This window comes from Podarcis pityusensis, assembly GCF_964106645.2.
Source record: "Podarcis pityusensis genome assembly, chromosome: 8".
NCBI classification, from domain to species: Eukaryota; Metazoa; Chordata; class Lepidosauria; order Squamata; family Lacertidae; genus Podarcis; species Podarcis pityusensis.
The window spans coordinates 52278055-52300962 of record NC_138033.1 but is presented as its reverse complement, the minus strand read 5'-3'; the positions used below and the strand labels follow the sequence as shown (position 1 = coordinate 52300962).

General features: G+C 44.9%; 1 protein-coding gene across 1 annotated transcript in view; it reads left to right on the top strand.

The window, feature by feature from the left end:
* The first annotated feature begins 10840 nt into the window (after positions 1–10840).
* CRISPLD2 (cysteine rich secretory protein LCCL domain containing 2) overlaps positions 10841–22908 on the top strand; it is a 45592-nt gene continuing 33524 nt past the window's right edge. Inside the window, exon 1 of the mRNA XM_081015342.1 lies at positions 10841–11024. The gene's annotated coding sequence lies outside the window, so the exon portion shown is untranslated. The remainder of the gene's footprint in view (positions 11025–22908) is intronic.

Sequence of the window (22908 nt, the reverse complement as noted above, 5' to 3'; positions counted from 1 at the left end):
TTTTGTTGCTTTTAATTTAATTTTGTTGCTTTAATCAAATTCTGTGGAACAGTGCTCATGTAATAAAGTAGTCCCTTTTAGTTTTTCACAAACTAAATAATCCCAAATTATGCAATCCTTCCTCATAGAGGAGTTGCCCCAGTCTCTGGATTATTTTAGATGCTGTTTTTGTCACTTTCCAGATCTGCCATATCCTTTGTGAAATGTGATGACTAGAATTATTAATACAGTACTCCAAGGATGACATCACCATAGATTTGGGGAAAAACATTAAAATATTGGTATTTTTATTTCAGGACCTTTTCCCTAATGATCCCTAGCATGGAATTGAGCTTGCTGCTGCACACTGAGTCAACAGGTTCATTCTCCACCATAATCCCTATATCCTGTTAGGAACCTTATATATTTCCTCCCATCATCTGTATATATTTCCTGTTAGGTCAGACTCTAGCTAAAGAAACCTTGACCATTTATTTGGACTTGTGTCTATTAGTTGTTGTGTTTTATGGTCATTTCCAAAGGACAGCTCCTTCTGAAATATTGCCCAACAATTATCTTGTTCTTTTTACTTCACCTTTGTGAGAAAGTTGTACACCTTTGCTAAGAAATGACAAGTATGGGCCTCTTCTTCTGCAATACTTGCCCTTCTAATTGCATGTATGTTTTTAATGATCCTCTTGGATTTTAATTGCTATGTTTACTTTTACGAGGAATCTCTAGTGCAGGCTGTAAAGGAGACATTATCTGAAGAGGGCTCCTTTATGATGCATTAGATTGGAAGGAAATTGTGAAAGAGGGAAGGAATTGCGTGGTTTACAAATGAAACATCCTGTCTAAAGTGAAAACTTGAGAGCGTGGTTTTGTGTATTGACGTTTGTTAACTAATTGGATTTGGGTTCTATCACTTTTGAATAGGCCACATTAACTGAGAACTGAAACAAGATACCATGCTGGCACAAAGCAAAGATAACTTAAGAACTTTCTTAACAGAATACTTCTGCCATGTAATCCTATGAAAAACAAGTGTTGAAATCCTGTCAGGACTGAGTGGCTTAATTGGGTTTTTCATCAAGGATCATGCAATATGCCCCGGTTGCCAAGTAGCAACATTCAGGCACTTACAGGAACTAACCAGCTCCATTGAGTAACGCACAACATCGTTATCATCTAACCACAATTTTGATTTTAGTGTGGGCTTCATGGCACCACATTCTTTGCCTTGGAACAAACTGTGTGTTGTCTTAAAAGAACTCTGTAACTGACTGCCTGTGCAAAAGATGGGGAAAGTATTGTATTACAGTTATTCTTCGGTGTCAGGGAAAGGCTGTAGCTCAGCAGTAGAGCATCTGCTTTGCATGCAGAAGGTCCTAGGTTCAATCCCTGGCATCTTTAGGAGTCCCCTGTATAACACAAGCCAGTCAGTGAAGGCTATACTGAGCTAGATGGACCCAATGGCCTGACTCAGTATATGACAGCTCCCAGTGTTCCTGTCTAGATTTCAGGCCAAGAATAACTGGTTTGACTCACTATTAAAGTCTGGGTTTTGTTATATGGAGACCCCAAATGAGAATGCTCCCCCCCCCCCCGCTGTGGTGAGATTCCAGGTGGGCCTTATTTCTGAGAAAGGGCATAGTACAGGGATCACCTTAAAATGGCTTCTCTCTGTGTGTGGCATAGCACAAAATGGTGGTGATAGGGGTGTAGCGTAACAACATGGCTGCTGCCTTTAAAAGACCAGAGAAAAAGGACCACAAAATGATGCTGGCATGCCACCCCAACAATGAATAAAGGTGCCTGCACCAACCATCGCCATGTTTGCTCACAGAGAAAAGCTCTTTGCACCTCTCTTCTGTCCAGAATGGGAGGGAGGTTGGTGTCCCATCTTATTATTATTTAGACCACTTTTATACTGCTTGATATATATTTGAAAACCTCTTAAGTGATGAATGGGAAACTAAAACACCAAATACCAAATGTTACAGAAATGCAGCATTACCTGTTCAAATATTACAATATACAACTTCCTAATAAATATATAAACATACAGTATTTCCTTCGGCTTCTGATCTCCCCTCTCAGCATCCTGGATCTCTCGCTTGTGCTGAGGGTAGAGAGAATTTAGCTATGTTTTTCAGGAATGTAAAAACAGCGCTCACTGTAAAGCTTTAAACGGTAAGAGACAAGAGGTTTGGTGGGTCTCCTATGTTGTTGGAACCTGTCTGTCTTGAGAGACAAAGGAGTGCTACTCTAGGGGTGAAGTCAACCTGTTGGAGAACCACAGGGCCTGCTGTGCCTGCGGAGACTGGAAGCTCGTAACTGCTGCCTCCCGCATTGTTTTTGCTGTGTTAGGTGCAAGCCTGGACAGTGTATATTGGCTGCCCAGACAACAAGACTCCCCTCTCAGCTTCGCTGATGTGGTCCAAAGGAAAGCAGGTAGGGTTTACTCCTTAGCCCTTTCTTCTGAAGATGTCCCACAAGGCAGCGGGTATGGACTTTTCCTTGAGGTTTACTCCAGAAGCCTTTCTCACTTATGAGTATAGCTGGCAAGGCAGTGGAGGTTTAGGATCAGAGTTTTTCTTCTCCTAGATGGGCTACTTTCCCAGGTTGATGAGCCCCATCTGCCCCTCATTTCCCTCTATGGCACGTGGAGAAACCGCCTTCTTGACCATTGGCCCTACTATTGGTCTCATCTGCCCAGTCTGATGGAGCCTGCCTTTGCATGCAGGGAAAATCCCTCACTCACTGAGGATTTGAGGCCCATCGGCTACCCTCACCTACATTTAGCCAGTCAAAGCTGTTTCCTGGGATGTGGCTACTGTCACATGCTGACAGCTTCAAGGAGACACAGGTGAGAGCTGAGTGTAGAGTGGGGACCGAAGGTGGACAAACTACTCCAAAAGGAGCGCAACCTGTCCCCCACCAGAGGTGCTACCCGTCCCTTAATACCTCATACAATCAATATACTCCTACGTAGAGTTCTGGATAAAGGAAGAATCAGCCCCCACCCTTGTCATAGTCTGATGGTTGCATTTTGGACCGTGTGAAATGTTTTGACTTTTCAAGGGCAGCCCCATATTTAGGATGCATTGTAGTAGTCCAGATTTGATATCACTAGAGCATGAACTCCTGTAGTCATGTTTATCTTCTGCAGGAAAGACTACCCAGATCACATTCATCATTTTTGAAAGAATTTCAATGCTTACTTATTTAATTTAATAAACACTTTATAGAAGTATTTATAGACCACCCTCGCAGAAAATATCAGGGTGCTATACGACAATTGGTATATATAAAAGCCTTTAACACAGACAAAGGCATCATTAAAGTAACAGACTAATCAGAATGTTTTTATAGCTGCAAAGGCCTGCCAGCATAAAAAAAAAGTCTGCAGGCGACTCCTGGAAATCAAAAGTGAGGCTCCTACCAGATCTCTGCTGGAAGAGCATTTCACAGCATGGGAGCTGCAACACTAAATGTCTGGCTTCTAGCTGAGGCCAGTTGGGTCTCTGCAGTATGGTACACAATGAGCAGAGCTCCTTTGGAAATTCGCAGTGATTGAGCCGAATACTTAGCCCTGTCTATGAAGCCAGGTATGCGGGTGGCGCTGTGGTCTAAACCACTGAGCCTTTTGGGCTTGCCGATCAGAAGGTTGGCGGTTCGAATCCCCATGGTGGGGTGAGCTCCCGTTGCTCAGTCCCAGCTCCTGCCAACCTAGCAGTTTAAAAGCACACCAAAAAGTGCAAGTAGATAAATAGGTACTGCTCCAGCAGGAAGGTAAACGGTGTTTCCGTGCGCTGCTCTGGTTTCAGTGTTCCGTTGTGCCAGAAGTGGCTTAGTTATGCTAGCCACATGACCTGGAAAAACTGTTTGCGGACAAACACCAGCTCCCTCAGCCTGTGAAGCGAGATGAGCACAGCAACCCAAGAGTCGCCTGCGACTGGACTTAACTGTCAGGAGTACTTGACCTTTACCTTTTTTAATGAAACCACTAGGCCCACAGTTACTCCACATTTTTAAAGCAGTATGATGCCACTTCAAACAGCCCTGGTTTCTCCCAAAGAATTATGGGAGCCATAATTTTGTAAAAGGTGCCAAAAGTTGTTAGGAGACCCCTGTTTCCCTCCCAGAGCTACAATTCCCAGGGTGGCTTAACAGTTAATCCATCTTCACAGGAAACTCTGGAAGTTGTAGTTCTGTGAGGAAAATAGGGGTCTCAGCACTCTTAACAAACTAGTGACCTGAATTCTTTGGGGGAAGCCATGACTGTTTAACGTGGTATCATAATGCTTTAAATATATGGTATGGATGAGATCCTGGTGGTTTTCTAGGTGAGGCTGTGAGAAAGTGACCTAGGTCTGAAATCCTACCCAATGCACTTACTGCTCTGGATTTCTGTCAGCCTCTCAGCAGCCATGTTTTACATTAGAGCTTAAGAAATGCCTGCCACACTAGTCCAGTGTCCTGTGGGAAGTTCAAAAAGCAGGAGCTAAGCGCAACACTTCTCTATCCACCTATGACTCCTAGCACCTAGTATTCAATAACCATTGATAGCTTTGTCCAATCTTCTTTTAAAGCCATGCAAGTTGGAGGCCATCACTGTCTCCAGTGGCAGTGAGTTCCATAGTTAACTATATGCTGTGCGAAGAAGTCTTTTATTTTGTCCATCCTGAATCTTCCAACATTCAACTTCAATGACTGTCACTGGATGCAACAGCATGCATGACTCTGGATTATACATGCTGCTCTTGAAAATACTCCCCTCCCCCCCACCCCCGTCCCTATTTCCTTCTTATTGAAGAGTGAGCTTTCCTGGGTTTTAAAAAGTTCTATTAGCTGGTTCTTTTGGGGGAGTCTCCCTTGATGTGTACACACTCTCCTAATCCAAAATCCCCCGCCCTTGTCCCTTTTGCTAAGGTCTCACATCAAAGCTTTGTGTGGCTTTAGAGCTCTGTCCAAAAAGTGGATTAGGGAGCAAAATTTATGGCGTATTAATTATGCGTCTGCCAGTAACTGATTTATTTTTCCTTTAAAAAAATAATAACGGAAAACACCTTAGTTCTCTTTTTGGCCAACCATCTTCTGACTCAGCTTTTTTGGTAAAGAAATCCATTGAATGGTTTTTGGAATCAACAGAACTCTGTAGTGGTTCAGTGGCTCACATTCAGGAGACCTGACCTTCAGTCTTGGAACTTGCTTAATTTCCACGTTGCACATTGAAAAAGGGGGGTCCTTTACTCACTGCACAGCAAAGTAATATAGCAACCCCCGCCCCCCTCTACTGACCTCTTCATCTCCAATCACTTGCAAAACGTGGAAGGGTGGGTGATCAGTGGGGCAGGAGATCATTAACCTCTCTTGTCCACAATTTTTCCACACTGATCCACTGACATCACAGCTCAGCAGTGGAACTTAGGAACATAGGCAGCTGTCTTATACCATGTCAGGCCCATCTAGGCCAGTATTGTCTGCACTGACTGGCAGTAGCTCACCAGGAATTCAGTCAGGAGTCTCTTTGCAACCCTACCTGGAGATGCCTTTGGGGATTGAAACTGGGACCTTCTGAGCCCTTCCCCTTCAGTGGTGGCTATGGCTTTGGCAATCAGTTTAGCCCGTGTGCTGCTGTTCACCTTCCCTATTTATCCCATGAAAAGTATCTGAAGCGAGACCTTATGCACAGAGCAAAACGCTCACCAAATATATCTGTTTCCGGAGGGGCGGTCAGGTGAGTTTATTGTGAAAACAATGAAGTAAGAACCTTAAAGCTTAGCATAAGCTTCTGTAGACTCCATAGAATGCATAATATAATCTTCAGTTGCAAGAACAGACCCACATAGCTGAACTGAAAACTGTGAGGTCTTAAGGAACAAGAGCAAACAGTGATAATTACATTATTAACCCTTTGACCATTGTCAAAAAGCAGTTGTATTGCCAGTACAGACATCCTGGCATTGGTGAGTCAATTAACTCCTGCTTTGTGATGAAAATCCATTGTCCCAGTTCAATCCAGAAGTGATAGACACATGTTGGTGAATTGTAATGCACTCATTTTATGTTCCAGTCTTCCTGTGAAGTCCCTTTGTTCCAGAATGACCACTTTAATGTCCATTAGATTGTCCTGGGAGGATGCAATGATCTCCCATAGGTTTTTGGATTTTGCCATTTCTGATGGCAGATTTGTGTCTATTGATTTTTCCCCCTGTAGCAAATGTCCTGTTTGTCCAACTTAGAATACAAAAGGGCACTGATTTGCTTGTTTATTAAAGTGTTTCTGTACCACCATATCATAAAATATCAACCCTAAAATATAAAACACTGTTAAAAATGATACAGAGAAGCATTAGAGTGACTGCTAAAAAATTAACAATTAAACTGCTACAAAGACTTGTCAGCGTAAAAATGTATTCCAAAGACACCTAAAAGTCAAAACCAAGGGTGCCTCTGTTCCATAGCATGGAACCTGCGACAGGAAGTGCTGAGGCTTTTGTGACACCTCTGTGACATACATGACATTGGAAGATCAGTTGTTGCCTTTGGTAGACAACTGGGAGTCTGACACCTTTGCTAATCTACTGCAAATCATCCAGAGATAGTAGTTCCCAGTCTCCCTTCTGCCCATCTCTTCTCTACATCATAGAACATACAGTCGATTTAAAGAATTTGCTGCCAAGAGTTGTGATAGCCTGTAGTTTAGAATGGTATCAAAGGGGTATCACAGACAAATTCATGGAGAAGACGTCTGCAGATGACCATTAGTCATGACGATCCCTAATGGAACTTCCATGGCCAGAGGCAATGTATTACTGAATACCAGTTGTTGGAGAACAACAGCACAAAGGAGTGATGGCTTTCATATGCTCATTGTGGAGGTAATGGTTAACCACTGTAGGAAGCAGCTTGCCAGACTGGATGGGCCTTCCAGATATTGCTGCTTCTATCAGCCCCAGCAAGGAGGGCCAAAGACTGAGATAGATGAACCATTCTCTCTGATCCAACAGGGGTCTTCTTCCATTCTTGACCAGTCTAGTACACTTTTTGAAGGCCCCAAATCCACCACTGGGAAAGAGCTTTATTATGAGTTGATCCTACATGTCTCCAAAATAGTGAGCCACCTTGTGAGTTCTTCATAAGAGCGCAGAGTCTGATGCATCAAACCAATGGCTCATTTAGTCCAGCATCCTGTTCTCTAGAACGCGGCTCATTTAGTCCAGCATCCTGTTCTCTAGAACGCTTCGTCATTTGTCCTGGAAATCATGAAAGCTTGCTCACTATTTCTTGACCTTTTGTTTGGTCCTAATAAAAGTACTTTGTTTTTTTTCTTCCAATAAATTTTTATTGTTTTCAGTAAACATACATTTACAACACATTTATAGCATATATGCACCACATAATCATCTTTAGCTCTGCCGAGCTTCGGACTTCCCTCCACCCCTTCGGTAAGTATCATGTATTTTCTTACCTTTCGTATTTTGTTTAATTAGCTTATTTTTCCACACATTGTGAGAGTTATTCCAACCCAGCCAGTGTCTTTAATACTTTACAATTGTCTTTTATATACATCAAATATTTACTCCAGTTTTCTTGAAACTTCTGTTCATCCTGGTCTCGTATTCTTCCTGTTAATCTGGCCAGCTCTGCATAAGTCGTCATCTTAACCTGCCTAATAAAACCTGGTCCTAATAAAAGTACTTTGGACTAGCCAAGCTGCTAGCAATCAGTCAATCAATCAATCAATCAATAAATAAAATATTTCAATGTGTAGTCTCACAATCTTTTTCTAGACATACTGTCTTGGAATATGAATGACAGTGAAACAATCGATCCTTTTTGATAAAGTAATAATAAATATCATTTTTTCCTCAAGTGGGACAGCTCTTGAGCTCAGAGCTCCCCCTAATGTTCTTCATGGTACAGGAAGCTGCCTCTTTGGAAACATGGTCAATGAACATGCCAACTTCTTGGGCTCAGGTTTTTTCTGATTACTTTTTGCATCATACGCTCCTTTCATGGCTTATGACACTTACATGTTTCTGGAAGGTTTGTGGCAACTTACACAGTGGCTTGCCCTGTTTATCTCAAATGAGTCAATCTGGGAGGGAGAAAAGAATGTGGGTTGCGGTCTCACTGGCACTGCATTCTGCAGCATGCCCAGGTACTCTGAAAGAAATGGACAAGAGATTCAGAGGCTGATGCAAAACAACAATAACAACCTAATCAGGACTCAAATCACTTCCACATTGATTATTGATAGAGCAAACATCCTGATCTGTTTGCACAAAGTTTGCAGGAAGTTTAGGCTTGCTGATTTGTTTGTAGGAAGCTGATAAGCTGTGTCATGCAATTATTATTCCACACCTTCCTGATCACACAAAAAATGGGTGGGAGTGGGAGTATGTTTGTTGCACAAGAGCATGGAATTAACCTCCCTCCCTTCCTTTGCGTTTCTAAACTGCTTGCTATTTTAAAGTCTCTGAGAAGAAGACAAACATACATCTAAAAAGCAATCAAGTATTGTAAAAGGAGAGATTTAAAACATTTAAAATAGTATTTTAAAAACAGGTGAAAACAGAATTGCAGTAATAACAGCATCCGATCTCATCCACAACAGGGAAATCCTGTGGAAAAATAAATATATAAGACACCTGAAACAACAGATGGATGGTGTTTCACAATGGGCAACAGGGAAGGCATTCCACAGTGCTTTGTGAAATTCTGTATTGCATTTTGGCTATTTAATGAGCAGTTACTCTGATTTCTTTGTGAGAAAGTTAGACAACAGTGCATCAAAGCGATAAAAAGTAAAGGTAAAGGACCCCTGGCAGTTAAGTCCAGTCGCAGATGACTCTGGGGTTGTGGTGCTCATCTCACTTTACAGGCCAAGGGAGCCGGCGTTTGTCCGCAGTTTTTCCGGGTCATGTGACCAGCATGACTAAGCTGTTTCTGTTGCAATGGAACACTGAAACCAGAGCAGCGCACGGAAACGCCGTTTACCTTCCCAGCGGAGCGGTACCTATTTATCTACTTGCACTTTTGACGTGCTTTTGAACTGCTAGGTGGGCAGAGCAGGGACCAAGCAATGGGAGCTCACCCCATTGTGGGGATTCGAACCACCAACCTTCTGATTGGCAAGCCCAAGAGGCTCAGTGGTTTAGACCACAGCACCATCATGATGGCTATGTTCTGTTTCCATTGTCAGAGACAGTATCCTTCTGAATACCAGCTGCTGGGAATCACAGGTGGGCAGAGCGCTGTTGTGGCCAGGTCCTGATGTGGGCTTCCCAGAGGTGGCCCAATCCAGCAGGCTCTTCTTGTGTTTTTGTATTCATGCTTTGCAATGCATTTCCCCATCACTTCACTTCCTGCGGTTTACTGTGCAAGACCTCCCCATCAACTGTAATTGCATAAACTGAACTGATTGCATCACATCTAAAAAAACAGTGACAGGCTGGAAATGTCCTAAGCCAATGGGAGCAAATGCTCAATGAACAGATTGTCTGGAAGTGACCTTGACTGCAGATGGAATAGCTCATTACATCTCAGCTAAGTACACCAGTGAGGTTGCAAAGGCAAGAGGTATAGGAATGGCCACAGCTCAGTGACAGAGCATGTCTGTCGCATGCAGAAGGTCCCTGGTTCAATCCCCCATAGCATCTCAATGCAGGGAGAGCTGGGAAAGTCTCCTCTGAAAGAGAGCTGCTGCCAGCCAGTGCACTTAACATCTGTGCTAGCTGGACCAATGGTCTAGTTTGGTATAAGGCAGCGTCTCATGTTCCTATGCTCCTTCACCCCGTCAACCTCTCGCAGCTTCGGAAAGGAGACTCTCAGCAGCGCCGCCAGTCAGCCTGCTTGGGAAACCGCGTTTCGGAGCTGAGGGCAGCCATAGCAGCATCTCAGAGCCGGAGGGAAGCAGCGCCTGCAGAAACGCCACGCGCATTTGTAGGGAGGAGGCGCGCGGCCAATGCTGCAGCCACTCCGGCCAAAGAGGTCAGTCCGTGCCTTCCTCTGAAAGTGAAGGCAGGGGCAGGCAGATCGGGGGTCTACCGGTAGATCTCAGGATGCGTTTCAGCAGGGATTTGTGTCTCCCAATTTCTTCCCTGCCGGAATGAAGATAGTTTGGACTAGCCAGAAGTAGATTAAAATAAAAATAAAATTGCTGGAGAACTCAGAACTGTGAGTTCCCACATCCAGTTTTGCTGCTTAAAACAAATTCCTGGAATCCGAGCGCTTTTGCGCCTGGGTCCGCGTGATGGATGGATCTGGGCATTCTAGTAAAACACGCTCAAAGTAAACACCACAAGTCCGAAGCTCGCTCGCTCGCTCCCGGTCTAAGGTCCCTCCCTCGCCCCCTTATCTCGCCAATCCACTTTCTCAGGCAGGAGGAGACGTCTAGCCAGCTTGCCCATTTCACTCTGGTTACCAAAATGGATTGCTCCTGTCTACGCTTCTCCCTGGCGCTGTTTGTTGGGGCATGTGCAACTCTTTTGGAGAAAGGATTGCAGTGAAAAAAATCTGGCAGCAATTATTCAGCTGCCCTAACCTTCTCCTTTTAACGGTACACGTTAGGTTCTGTTCAGGGAAGATTGCGGGGATGGGAAGAGAGGAGAGGCGGTTTTCTGTTTTTTTGGTGGAGGGAGTTTCAGTCAAACCTGTTGAACTTCCCCTTCAGTGCAAAGCCCCTTCTCTCCTGCAGAGGCTCAGATGCTGCTAAGGAAGCGCATCTTCCAGGGAAAGAGAAATGATTCACTCGTATCTTGTCATAAGGGGTGGGAAGTGAGGGGGGGAGGGGGAGGAGGAGGAGGAGGAGGAGGAGGAAAGACAGGATGGTATAAAGCAGGAGACCAGACACTGCTCTGCCACAGTTGCTCTGAGGTCCTGGGAGAGAGAAGGAGTACACACTCTTCTTCGCGCTTCTCGTCTGTCCGCCTCTCCTGATACTTGAAATAAGAGACTTCGCCACCCGCAGGTTCCAGAGGAGTAAATATAACAAAGAGGGTCTCTTTCCCCCTCCTCCTTCATATTTTGCAAAGGTGAGTGCCGATTTTCTTCCTTAACAAAAAGCATTTTTATTTTTTTACAATCGGTGTTCTTGCCCCTAGAGAATCCAGAGGGCGTAGCATTTTAAGTGAGAATTCTAAGCCTGATCCTTAGAGATCAGTCTCAGAGGCTCTGGAGATTTATAGCCAGTGAATTCCGACTCCTTACCCTCATCTGCTTCCTCAGAGGGATGGGGTAGTTTTGTCCATTTTGGCTCTGTGCTTTTATTTTTGTGTCTTCTTTTTCTGTGTAATGCTTTTATTTGCTTGCATTTTCAGCCTGCTCTTTGGATTACATCCAACTTAAGTTAGAGCTAGGCCCATTGAAATGAATGGACACCAATAACTTGGGTCCATTAATTTCAATGGGTCAACTCCAAAGAGGACTTGCTTTTTTAAAATTTGCATTTATGTCCCACCTTTTCTTCCAAGGAGCTCAAGGTGGTATACATGGTTCTTCCCCTCCTCTCTTATTCCCCACAACAAACCCTGTGAGGTTGAGCTTCATGACTAAGTGGAGATTTGAACCCTGGTCTCCCAAGGTCTAAGTCAAATGCTCTAACCACTGCACCATACTGGCTCTAGATACATCCTTTGAGAATTTATTTATTTTTAAAGAAAGTGGCATACAAGTGCAATTTATTATTATTAGATGGAGCTGAAATTAAGTTGTCTTTCCGCTTTGTTTTATAGCTGTGTGTATTTTTTTTAATGAAAAGGTGCCTGAGTTTATTTATTAAATGGAACTCACATGCATCCACATCCATCCATGCCAGCTCTATGAAACTGAAAGAGTGTGACTGACAGGCTCATATCTGTCCACTTACGACTTGAACCCAGTCCAAAAGCCAACATTGTGTCTGCTAGGCTATATACTTGCTCCCTCACAAGGGCTGAGTCCTTGGTATGTCTGTCTCCTGAACCAGATCATTTTTGCTCAATGTTTTATGGAACACAGCAGAGCATCTGCTGCAATCTTCACCTCTCCTCATCTTATGCATGGATAACCTTTGTTCCATGCGTTGCCTGCTAGTAAATGCTTCAGTGAAGATGGCTAAAGAATCTACATTGTGCTTGATTGTAGGCTTGCTGCAATCAATGCACCTAAAATTAGTCATGCCCATTAACTTCAATGGGTCTACTCTGAGTAGGGCCAGCATTGCATACAACCTACTTTCTCTTCCTCCCACATTAGCTCATTTAAAGACTGCTGACTTGAGTGCCAATAGACCCAAGATGTAGTAATTTGAATAATTGTTGGAAAATATTGGATAGTTTTATTAATTTATTCTGACATTTAAACCCCATCTTTCCTGCCAGGAGTTAAGATAGTGGACATAGTTCTTCCCCTCTCCCATTTCTTCCTCACAACACCCCTCTGAGGTAGGTTAGGCAGAGAAACAGTGACTGGACCAATATTCCTAGATGACTGAGGATTTGAACTTAGATCTCCCGGGTCCTAATACACCACACTGGTTCTCAGCAATAATGTATTTAACTGTCTAGATATTGGATGAGTTGTTGTTTCAGGAATGGAGGGAACCTGTGGCTGCACAGATGTTGCTGGACTCCAGCTCCCTTTATGATAGGATCATACAACATAATCTTACACTGAGTCAGATCATTGGTCAATCTAACTCAGTAGTGTCTACACTGGCTGGCAGCAGCTCTCCAGGGTTTCAGGCAGGAGGTCTCTCCCAGCCCTACCTGGAGATGCCATTGGGGGATAGAGCCTGAGACCTTCTGCATGCAAGACAGAGGCTTTTCCACTGAGCTATGAATCTTCTGGGCTGGTGCTGATGAAGGGTAAAGTCCAACACTGTCTGCCTTAAACAAGCTGCTACTTGTGTGAAATAGCAAGCTGCTTACAAGTTATATTAAAGCAGCATCATTCATTCTAAAGCTGGCACATCCTAACAGGCTTGCTTCCGTCTATTCAGCCCTTCTGAAACTCCTCACAGATGGCAGTCTTCAGCAGATTCACACGACTTAGGCTGCTATCCTGTAAATACTTACCTGAGAATAAGTTCCATTTAAACGGTGCTTCTGAGTAGACATGCATAGGACTGCTCTGTACTAATCCAGGGCTATGCATGTTTACACAAGCCTAAATCCTACTCTGTTTGGTGGGGCTTGCTTACTCCTGGAACAACATGTACAGGATTGCAGCTATCGTTGGTTAAAATATATTTTTGCGGGAACATAGCTGATGCTGAAGAACAACTAGAGAACATGTTGTTCGTTTTGGTTAATGGTGTAAGAATTGCTAAATGCAAAAAGGAAAAAACAATATCCTTAACTAGTCAGCTCTTCAGTGGGTTGCTATGTACTCTTAAGAATCAGAAGGGTTGACTATTTCGGCCAGGGTAGAATGAATAGGCTTCTATGGCCTATCCTATGGGTTGATTTCAACATGGGACAAATCTGTGTGTTGAGAATGTGAGTTCAGCATGGGCTGCTGTGGCTGCTGGAAGGATTAACTCCATCTCCCGGTTGAGAATTAACCATTATCTGTTTACTGAGCTGCACAGTTCAAATACCTATCAAGTTTTTAAACAGATCTGTAATATGGAGACAGGGGTCCCCAACCTTTCTGGAGGGAGATTGGGGGCACATTTCAGAATCTGTCAATGTACCCATTTCACAGAAGACAAACTGACAATGCAGAGAAACTCCTCCTCAAAAAGCAGGCAGAACATCTACATTCCCTCCCCAATAAAATACAGACACAGGGACACAAGAAGCTGCCTTATACCAAGTTAGGTGACTGGTCCACCTAGCTCAGTATTACACTGACTGGCAGTATCTACACTGACTGGCAGTGGCTCTCCCAGGTTTCAGATGGGAACCTCTCCTGACCCTACCTGGAGATGCCATTGATGATTAAACCTGGAACCTTCTGCATGCAAAGCAAGTGCTCCACCACTGAGCTATAGTCCTTTCTCCAAATCCCAGTCCTCAGGGTTCTACGTACAGCATAGATTGAAATCTCTTTGCAAAACCCCAAAGCGATGCTCTGAGCTTAGCACTTGGCCAAGCATCCATCTGATAGTTTCACCTGTTGAATGCTGTGCTCATGCACAGATCCACCATGCCTTATTTTCTAAGAAGGCAGTTTGCTCTTGGGAATCTGAGCTGATGGGACTCTGTGCAAGAAGTGCAGCAGAACAGGGGCTTCTTTTATTGGCCAATCCTGCCTCAAGCCAGGGGTGTGGGGTGACTCTGCTTTTGTTCCCAGATCAAATATCGCTTCAACTGATCATAGCAAAGGTTTCCCTTTTGTTCCATCCCTCCAGATTCTTTTTCCACATGAGGCTTCTCCTGGGTCTGCACCAGGAGGCATTTTTTCTGCCGACTCATGGCTTTCTGATCCATCCCAGATGTTGACGCGGCATCCGTAGCCTAAGCCCGACGGATTGAAAAGGAGGCCATGCTCCTACAGTTTCCTCCTTCCTCCTCCCCACTCCCACCCTCTTGCTTAAAACAAAAGCAAAGTTTATTCAGCTGCCTAGATGGCAGCAAGATCCTTTCAAAAGAACTTCAGGCGCATACCAAAAACTTCCAACACAAACACAGTTTTGTTTGGGCAATTTTCTTTTTGGAACGCATCTCAAATGCTGTGAGCCCACGAGAGTTTGATTTGAGGGGTCGGTGGTGGTATAGAAAGCCCTAAATAATTGGGAGCCCAGGTATACCAGAGAAAGGGCCTCTTCCAGGCATACCCTACCCAATTATTAAGAGCCTTCTGGTGATCCCCTGCTTGCTATCTCAGCTGGTTTGTATGTATGTCGCTCTTCTTTTATCCCAGGGGAAGAACCTTTGTATTTAGCCTTTGGGGCCATCCTTCTTTGCTGACTCTGCTACTTTTGCTTTCTTGCACTCCATTGTCTCCTGCCAGCAACAACAGCGAACGCTGCTCCTGCTCTGCTTTTGTTTCCGATTTAAGCGTGGTTCCCAGGAGTGCAGTGGCCAATTCAGAAGCACAGGATACCTTCATGACAGCCACCGTCAAGTCCCCTCACACCCTTCCAAGATTATGCAGCTTTCTAAGATTCTACAACAATATTATCATTATGCAATATTAATAATTAGGGGTGCTTTGCAACAATCAGTGCAGAACCTCCATGTGTTGCCGTTCAGCTATTATTTTCTGTACACATACATGGGCAAATGACTTGGAGCAATCCAGCATCTTCTCTTGGAGTTACACGTTTTCCATGAAGTTCCCTTGTTTGGATCAGAAGTGGCACACCATTCTTTTGAAATGGAAGCACCTTCTGTTCTCACTGTTCCGAAATACTTAGCTTTGGCTCAAAAGGCTCCTGTTTCATGCTGACTGGACGCTGGAGACAGGGATCCTGCTGCAGAAACCCTGGACCATGACCCCACTGATGCTGCCAGGCTGTCACTATTCTTAGGTGGGATTCAACCACATACTGGCAAATACAGGTTGCACCATTGCCAGTCAGTGAGGACATTACTGAGCTAGACAGACCAATGCGGACTCCTTAGAAATGTAAGAAGAGCCTTGCTGTCATGGTAGCCCATCTAGTCCAGCATCCTGTTCTCATAACATCCAACTGGGAATATCACAGGCAGGTCACGAGTGGCATCAGTGTTCTCCCTGCATGTGATTCCTGGCGACTGGCATTCAGAGCCATACTGCCTCCAATAGTGGCGGCAGAACCAAGCCACTGATAGCCTTATCCTCCATGAATTGGCCTGATCCTCCTTTAAAGGCATCCAAGCTGTTGGGCATCTTGGAAGGAGGCATCCCTTGGGAATGAAGCACAGCAAATCTTGGAGGAATGTGGTGTTCATGGACCCACCACCTGATGAGAAGTCTGGTCTGTCAGGCTTCTCCCTTAACCCCCCCCCCCACTATAGCGCAAGGAATGGGGAACCTCTTCCTGACCCACCAGGCACCTGACCTGCAGTGAAAGGCATGGTTTAGATTCAGGGATGGGGGATGAGCAGCTTAGCCATTGTGCTACATAATTGATTGATTGAGAGAGAGAGAGACAGGGGATCCTGCTGTGGCTTAATGATCTCGAGTCTTCCAAAGTGAATAGCGGGTCATTCCTCTGCTTCCCTGCACAGGGGCACCTTGGAAATCATAAGCTGGGAGAGAACTCTGCTTCTGCTCCCCTTTATCACAAGACAGAAGAGCAGCGGCCAAGCTCCCAGCTGGAGGCCAACGCTAGACAGTGCTATTAGCTTAAGCTGCATAAAGAGCAGACATTTCCCTTCGAGGTCAGGATGGGATAAGGAGGGGAGAGTAATTAAAGTGTTTGCCTGTCCCCACATCTGGATTGTGTGTGACACAGCAGGACTTTTCTCTCTGAACGTATTTATATGGGGCTGCATCCAGTGTTGCCTTTCAGCTTGCATGGCAGACTTCCACTGGCGCAATGGGATTCCTCCCCATCTAAATTCTCCCCCACAGTCCCACCACCACACACCCTCAAAATTTTCTCCAGATGGTTGGAGAACCTTTTGAAGCAGATTTTTTGGGGTGTGGGTTTGTGTGCATGAAGAGAAGGGGAACAGGAAATCCCACTGGGCAAGAGGAGTGTCGCTCATGCAGTGCTGGATAGCATTGGCTAGGTTTATGATGCTCTTCCTCCAGGTTGCTCTGGGCAGCATTCATAGGGTCCACCAAGCAGGGATGGAAGGGTCAGCCTAAGCTCACCCCACTTCATTTCTTCTTCTACCTTGATCTCTTCAATCCGGTTTTGTGCAGATTTCTTTGAAAGAATGCATGAAAAGATTGCATTTAATTTGGACACACTATTTGTACACATTTCCTTCAAATGCACATTTTCCAATGTTTTCCAGTGCAGTTTCCCCATAAAACACTTGCTTGAAATGCATTCAAACTATAAAACATGCATTTTTATAAAAAATGTGCAACCTGCATTGCAAAATTCAAAGGGGTACAAAATTCAGAACTGCAGTTTCAATTAAGTTCAGGACTGTCACATTGAAGTCTGCTGCAAAAGGAAGGCCAAACAACATTTAAGGCTGTGCCTACTCCACTCATTTTTATTTTTTTTTAAATATCTCTGCAATAACCTGGTGAGGAAGGTTAGCCTAAGAGATAGGGACCAGCACAGGTCATGGAGTGAGAGGGATTCAGACTCAAGTCTCCCTATTCCTTTCTGAAGGCGGAGTGCTGGACTCGAGAGAAGGTTGTGGTCTGATTCAGCAAGCAATATAAAAGGTGCCCTGCTGGCCTATCCAGTCCAGCATCTTGATTTCCACTTTGGCCAATTAGATGTCTTTGGGAAACCCCCTAGCAGGGCATGAATGCAATAGCCATCTCTTGCTGTTGCTGTCTTTGGCAACAGGTGTTCCGACCAATACTACTTCTCAACAATAGGGATTCCATACAGCAGAGCTGGAGCAGAGCGATAATGATTTTGTTCATGCTGCTGTGCTTTTGGGGAGTTAAAAGCTGGTCAGGAGGCTGAAGTTAGAGCTAGATTAGGGAGAATTGCTCAGAAGCAGGATCTAGGCCAGGCATAGGCAAACTCGGCCCTCCAGATGTTTTGGGACTACAGCTCCCACCATCCCTGACCACTGGTCCTGTTAGCTAGGGATGATGGGAGTTGTAGTCCCAAAACATCTGGAGGTCCGAGTTTGCCTATGCCTGATCTAGGCTCAGCAGAGGAAGCTTGGGATCTTTCTTCTTGAACCAGATTCCATTCCACAACCTTAGGTTGATCCTCTGAGCCTTTGGATTCTGGAGAATGTCAAGGAATGTGAGGCTGGCCGACGAGTCAATGCTTGCTTGGCGCGTAATTTCATTATTTCATTTTAAATCATGTCATTGCTGAAATTCCTGGTTCTGGCCACTGTCAGTGACAGGATACTGGATGACTTGAGAGGGGAAAGAGAACTTGTGGACATTTTGGCCAGTCTCTTTGGCCAGTGTTTACCTCTCTTCTTCCACAGATTTTTATCAGTCTTGAACCAGCTCCTTTTAGAGAAGCACTTTCTGCATCTTGTAAATTACTCACGCAGGACACTGCAAGTCACTCAGCACTCTCAACCGGAGAGAGGATTGTCTCAGTGTATTCTTTTCATAATCCCTCTGAGAGCTGGTTCTGACACATGATGGTTGCCATCTGGAGGCTGCTTTAAATTGGTCCACGTGGTGGTTGTCATCACGCGGAGAGCTGCTTGCTCTAAAACAGCTATCCTAGGTCTTAGACAGTGAGATGGTTCCCAGAAGCTCTGCTGAGAGTTCTTAACTCGGGGACCTACAGCCCTCCAGATGTTGTTGGAGACCATGAACATCTGCAGGGCTGCCAGTTTGCTGCTTTTGTTATAAGTGAACTGGATACCTTTATTGGGGGGGGGGGACAAAGCTCAATAGCAGAGCACCAGCTTTGAATGCAGAAAGCCACAGCTTCAACCCCTGGAATCTACAATTTGAAGGGGATAATTTAGCCAGATGATAGAGTAGAATTATTTCTAAGACCCTGGAGAGCTGCTGGCAGAGAAGACAATACTGAACTGGATGGGCAAATAGTCTGACCAGATAAGGCATCTCCTGCAACCTCAATAATGCAAAAGGTGTGCTCGGCCACTGGACTTTGACACCTGTCCCCCAAAATTACCGTAACTGCAGTGGGTCCCTAAATCTGATAGATGGCAGGAAAGGATTTTTGGTGGGTGTAAAGGAACACAGGAAGCTGACAACATTGTGTGCACTGACTGACAGCAGCTATCCAGGGTTTCAAATGGGGAACATTCCCAGTCCTAACTGCATGCAAACTATAGTTGCTCTACCACAGAGGTATTCCCCACACTAGATGTATGGTTTATGTAAACTGGGAGGTTGCTCCCTACCTGTTCTAGATGGGTTCACACTCTCCTGAAAGGGTGAACCACGTCACTTGGAGCAAGCTCAAGCTTTGAAGCTGTGCTTAGCAAAATGGTTTTGGGCGGTCACTCTCCTATATTGTTGGGCCTCCGCCAGGCTTATCTGGTTCCAACAGGTACACAGATGCATGCTGGGCTGCTGCCCTTTAAATCCCCACAATTCCCTTTTAAATTAGTGCTGCTCCAGAACATTGTGGGAAACTAAATTGGTGGCCTCCATTGAGGCAGGTGTTGCTTGTATGATCCATTATTATCTGGTATTTCCATTCAGAGACGGATAATACCTCTGGGAACAAAGAGACAGCGGTCACATTCACATCACATATTTATACAAATATGGATCTACTTTAAACAGTCATGACTTCCCCCAAATAATTATGGGAACTGTAGTTTGCTGTTCAGAGCTCTCTTCCCAGAGCTGCAGTTCCCAGAGTTCCCTGTGAAGAAAGATTGATTGTTAATTCCCTCTGGGAATTGCAGCTCTGGGATGGGAATAGGAGTCTCCTAACAGCTCTCAGCACCCTTAATAAACATATAATTTTTTGATGGGTGGGGGAAGCCATGACTGTTTAAAATGGTTTTAAATGTGCTTCAAATGTATGGTGTGGATGATTGCAAGGACAATACCCTGTCTGTTAACATGGTAAGGTCTAGCTGCTGGAAGGATTTAAAGAAAATTGGCTGAGGTGTCCGATCCTGCAGGCTCTCCACCCTCAGTGTGCCAATTTGCCTACATAAAGCAGCTAGTTTGATGCCTCTTGTGTGTCTGTGTGTGTGTGAGAGAGAGAGAGAGAGCCCGCCAACAAACATTACATCAGATTGGCACATTGCTCCCTCTGTAACTTTACTGCAGAGAGAGCAAGCGAGCAAAGGCCTGGCCCTGTTTGGGAAAGAGAGTCAAGACGGCCTGCGAGGTCTGATGGGGCAGCAGGGGGGAGGGACGGGAAGGACGCGGCTTATGGTAACCATCTGCTTCCCTACCTAAAAAGCTGTCCGCCTTGAGCAATGGGCCAGGCTAAAAGGCCACATTGTGGACGCTTTACAGAAGAGCATCTATTTATAACCCCCTCAGAGAAGCCTCTGAAAGTAGGAATTGTTCCCCTGAAGTGGGTCAGACTGTCTACAAAAGTAACAGCTTGAGGTTAGCCACACCAAGCCAGCCTCTTGCTTGAGTGGGGTTTTGCAGGAGGGTGTGTGTGTCAGTTGGGCGACGAGGACAGGACCAAATAATGCTGGAAAGAGAATGAGGTTAAGGCAATATTTGCCCTGAAAAAAAGTGAACTCATCGGCCAGGAAGCTAACGGGCACATAGTTTGAGAAAGGAGAGGGGGTGGCTGCCTTAGGTTTATCAGTGACTGTTGGATGGGGAGAGAATGAATGGTGGGGAAGATGCTTTAGATGCACAGAGCTTAGAAGGCAGGGGCCCCTCTAAAGGGAGCTTGTTTCAAAGAGATTTCCTCTGCAGGGGAAGAAAATCTCAATCTCCCTCTCCCTCCCTCCCTCCCTCCCTCCCTCCCTCTCTCTCTTTCTTCAGCTAGAATTGCCTAAAAAGAAATGTTTCTTGCTAAAGTTTCCCTCAACTATACAGAAGTGTCAGCCTCCAGATGCTTGGATTTTAATGTTTAATGTTTTTATGACAAAACACTATACTTGGAATGTTGCACTTCTGTGAGTTTTGCGACATGGTTCTCCCACCAGACAATGTGTACGAAAATGCATAGGTTTGTGAAAATCCGAGGCAAAAATGCTTCCCTTTGGGGGAAAATGCATACAAACATATGGGGGGGGGGGAGAGAATCACACTACGATGCTGACAAATTTCCATGACGATTTTTCTCCTTATATACACAAAAGTCACACTCTGCAGTTCATGTGGTCATGGAGAGGCTGGGAACTTCTCCCCCCACTCTGTGAAACAAGTTTAATGAAGGGAAGGAGGTGCTTGATACAGTGGTTTAGCAAGTAACTGTCTGGAGTGCCTCCCATCTTCTTTAAATGGGGGTGGGGTTTGGGGTGAGCTGTGGGGGGAGAGGTGAGGGGGTAAGTGAGGTGTAAAGGGAAGGTTGGTCAGGTGCAAAGGGAGGGCAAACAGGTTTTTGGGGTTGGCAGGCAGAGCAAGCAGGAGTGGCAGCCCCTAGGTTGTTGGTTTTTAAATATGCAGATTGCTGTGGGAATGTGAACTGAATTTAAGGCTGGAAGAGTGAGAAACAAAGAGAAACTGAAATTGACAGTTCCATTCGTCCCAACTTCAGTTATTATATATGATTATATGTACATATATGATTATATGATATATGTATATGATGATATATTTCACAATATATCATATAGTGTGTTATAAGAACATAGTGCATAAACAAACAAAAAGAACCATGTAATCAAAGCATAGCCGAATAAACATGCGTGCTTAAACATCAGGCGTGGCGATGAAAATATTTTATCAGGAGCCTGGAATGTTGGAAATTTTAGCAGGGAAAGTACATCTGTGCAAGATGGCTTTATGGCTTTGGGTAGAAAGCCTAGCTGAAAAGTGTTTGTTTATGTGTGAAATGTATGGGTAGCATCTCACTGTGAGGGAATCCGACTGTGCGTACGTGTTGCATCAAAGCCATTCTCCATCAGTGTTACCACTGACTTAGGGCACATCCAGGCATCCTTTTGTGTCCTGGCACTTTCCCTGGGGAAACCCACATTTTATCACTGAATCGGAGCAAATGGCAATCCACAGAAAACCTGATTGCTTTGATTCAGCAGTAAAACACAGGTTTTCTGGGGAACTCACTGGGACAAAAACCTCTCAGACATGGAGCATTAAAGCCTGGACTAGTGCCGAGAAACATGGTGCAAAAGGAAGTCTGGATGAGCCCTTAGTGTAGGCTTGCTTTCCAAAGGCCAGCTCTTTCCATTCCAGCTGCCTTGAAGAAGGAATGTCACAAGGTCTTTGTATGCAGTGTTGGCTGCAGCTCAGTGGTAGAGAAGTTGCTTTGCATGCAGACTGTTCCAGGTTCAAAACTAAGGCAGATGCTTATGTTTCATGTGCTCTCTAAGTCACTGTTTAAATGTTCAACATCTCAGATCCATCAGGGCTCATCTTACATTGTTGCAGCTAAATATCTTTTTTGCCCAACTCCATTCCCAGACCTCACTGATACCATTCTAGAGCCAGTCCAGCACCCTTGTACATGTTTTTCCCCAGCAAAGTGACATATAAGTAATAGAGTAAATAGGAGAAAATCCTGATGCTTCCTTTGCAAAATGGATCTTTCATTTGCTCTGATATTGCTGGTGACAGATTTTGGGAGCTGGCAGAGGGTTCTGCGTCTGTTTTTCTGCCAGGCAGAAACAGCTCATAGCTCATGGCTGACCTCTTCAACCTGGCTCTTTGGGAATGTCTGCTGTCCTTTTCCATTAGGATGGGATTCTTCTTCCATGATAATATTTGGCAGGACCACTTCTCCTGTCTGGGCTGGGCTGGCCTGGAAATCAACAGGGATTGGGGCTATTGAAGAGCTTATACAGGGTATAGATTGTAAGGGCATCTACTTTACAGGCAGAAGGTTCCAGGTTCAATCCCTGGCATCTCCAGGTAGGACTGGGAGTGATCCCTATCTGAAACCCTAAGACTCACTGCCAGTCAGTGTAGACAATACTACCAATGTCTAGGACAGCCTTTCTCAACCTGTGAGCCCCCAGATGTTGTTGAACTACAACTCCCATCACCCCTAGCTAGCAAGGCCAGAGCTCAGGGATGATGGGAGTTGTAGTCCAACCACATCTGGGGACCCACAGGTTGAGAACATCTGGTTGAGAACAGCTGGTTTAGGAGAATGCTGGCCCTACTGTTAGGCAGAGTGAAGCATCCACCTCTGGTAGCAGATGCTTGGTGCAAGTGGTAGTAAAATCTCAGAGGACAGAGTTTGTGTACCATGCAGCCTGCCTTTCACCTAAACTAGCTTGCTGCCCTCAATTACAGTAAAGGATGCTGTCA